This window comes from Lactuca saligna, chromosome 7 (assembly GCF_052625555.1).
Source record: "Lactuca saligna cultivar CGN05327 chromosome 7, ASM5262555v1, whole genome shotgun sequence".
Taxonomy (NCBI): domain Eukaryota; kingdom Viridiplantae; phylum Streptophyta; class Magnoliopsida; order Asterales; family Asteraceae; genus Lactuca; species Lactuca saligna.
The window spans coordinates 56,470,065-56,473,221 of NC_136423.1; positions in this window are offsets into that span (position 1 = coordinate 56,470,065).

Genomic DNA, 3,157 nt, shown 5'->3' on the forward strand with positions numbered 1-3,157 from the left:
ATGCAGTTTGCAAAATTCTACAATTAGTGATCTAACATATTTTTAATCGATTTAAGAGATTTAAGTGGTTGAAGTTTCTACCAAATATATCATATTTTTATTTAAAATCGACTGGTAAACTAAACTCTAAATCAAAAAATCATAGGGGTTACTCGAGATGAACGTCGGTGGGTGTCAAAAGTGAACGGTTGTAGCAGGGTCGGTCCAAATATATGGAGCTCGGGACGAAAAGAAAAAAGGGCCCCTTAAGGGACAATTATAATAAAGATTCAAAAAATATCATTTATTCTTCACTATAAATACTTTCAATTAACAATAACAAACAAACAAAATTGTTTATCTTTTGAACTAGTTTGAGTTTGAACTAACTTTAGACCCTAAAAATCATTTAGGTAATAATTTTTTATATATATACACTACATATAAAAAATTTGGGCCCGTGGAGACGTGGACCCTAGGCGGTCGCCCTAGTTGCCTACCGTCTGGACCGGCCATGAGTTGTGGTACATGTGATGAACGATGTTGGTAAAGGATCAATCACAAAAGAAATTGAAACCATAGGAACCATTCTTGTAAATTTTAATAACGGATGATCTGTTAAAAACAAATGAAAGTGACTTAATAAACATGTAAATTTTAAGTTTAATGACCTATTAAGTAAAAAAAAATTAGTGATCAAATCGAATAAATGACGATAGTTCATTGGGTAATAGTGACATTTATCCTAAAAAGTAATATAAGATAAAATACATTTGGAGGATAAAATTTATAGACAATGATTAATATTACAAACATTTTTATAAAAAATTTACAATTTATGAGACGTCAACTAAAACCCAAAAAACAATTCAAAGTTGTTTCATACTATTAAGTTAAGGGTACCCATTAAGTTAATCATCAATAGTCTTCCACTAGGAATTAAATGCATGAAGTCGTTATGGGTTCATCATAATTCACCATAACCGATGCATGTTATGACAAAGAAAAAAAAAATTTAAAAGCAATAGCAATAAATATGTTAGACCATACCTTTTTTTTTCTTTTTTTAAAGGTGGCTTCTTAAAAAAAACGACAGGACGCTACAATAATATATATATATATATATATATATATATATATATATATATATATATATATATATATATATATATATATATATATATATATATATATATATATATATATATATATATATATATATATATATATATATATATATCGTTATGGATTCATCATAATTCACCATAACCAATGCATGTAATGACAAAGGAAAAAAAAATTTAAAAGCAATAGCAATAAATATGTTAGACCATACCTTTTTTTTTTTTTTTCTTTTTTTTAAAGGTGGCTTCTTAAAAAAAACGACAGGACGCTACAATAATATATATATATATATATATATATATATATATATATATATATATATATATATATATATATATATATATATATATATATATATATATATATATATCGTTATGGATTCATCATAATTCACCATAACCAATGCATGTTATGACAAAGGAAAAAAAAAAAATTTAAAAGCAATCGCAATAAATATGTTAGACCATACCTTTTTTTTTTCTCTTTTTTTTAAAGGTGGCTTCTTAAAAAAAACGACAGCACGCTACAATAATATATATATATATATATATATATATATATATATATATATATATATATATATATATATATATATATATACACGGTTAGGTTCATGTGAGACGATCTAATTTTGTGAGACCATTAGACGCATTTTTTTATTTATTTTTATTTTTTTAGTTAATTCAAGTTTCGAAAATAATATTTAAAAAAAAAATTTGGATTTTTCTATTTATTTTGTATTTTAAATTATTTTTTAGAATATGTACAGTGTAATATTTGATTAGAATATTTCACGTATTTTTTAAAAAAATGGATTTTTTTTAAAATTTTTTTTAGTTAATTCAAGTTCCGAAAATAATATTTAAATTTTTTTTTTTTTTAGATTTTTCCATTTATTTTGCATTTTAAATTTTTTTTTAAAATATGTCAGTGTAATATTCTATTAGAATATTTCACGTATTTTTCAAAAAAAAGAGATTTTTTATTTATTTATTTTATTTCTTTTTAGTTAATTGAAATTCCGAAAACAATATTTAAAAAAAGAATTTTTGGATTTTTCCATTTATTCATTTTAAAATTATTTTTAGATTTGGTATCACGGTCTCACAAAATTAGAATGGTTTCAAAGCCCCCCCGCCCCCCCCCCCCCCCCCCCCCCCGACTGTCCCTATTAGAATATTTCACGTATTTTGAGAGGGCACTGCTGGTGCCCAAGTACGCAGGCGACGAGGACATGAGGAGGACCCGCTATCATGATATGCTCCGGGCTGATATCCGGGAGCACGTTAGTTTTTCAGCTTGCCCTACCCTGGACTCCATGATTGCCAGGGCGAGGGAGAGGGAGATAGATTTGGAGCACATCCGGAAACGGAAGGCGGAAGAGGGATAGCCAGGGGGGCTTCAGGGAAGAAGCCCAAGGGATCAAATGTGGGTCCGAAAGGCCAATAGGGACAGGGCCGCTGCAGGAAATGCGGCAAGACGCACGAGGGGGCGTGCAGGTCGGGATCATCAGGCTGCTATAAGTGTGGCAAGCCTGGGCACTTTAGCAGAGATTGCACTGCTCCGGAAGCAGTTATTCAGACGTCTGAGTTGTTGTGCTTCCACTGCAACCAGAGGGGCCACAAGAAGGCCAATTGCCCCCAGTTGACAGTTCCAGGGCCGGTAAAGGCGCCAGCTCCAGCGACCCTGCGGATCACGGATGGCCGGCAGGGCAAGGCAGAGACTCCAGTGGTGAGGAGCCGGGCATTTCAGTTGACCGCTGACGAGGCACGCGCTGCACCCGATGTGGTGACGGGTATGATTCGTTCCTTCTCATTCATTTTTATGATGTTATGATATTGATATGTGCTCGGTTTATATATATATATATATATATATATATATATATATATATATATATATATATATATATATATATATTTGTGTGTGTGTGTGTTAGGATCATTCGACTCGGGTGCTACCCAGTCCAGGTGTTGTTCGACTCGGGTGCTACCCGATCGTTTGTTTCCCTTGCGCTTAGCAAGAAGTTTACTGAGTCTTCAGGCATGTTGGA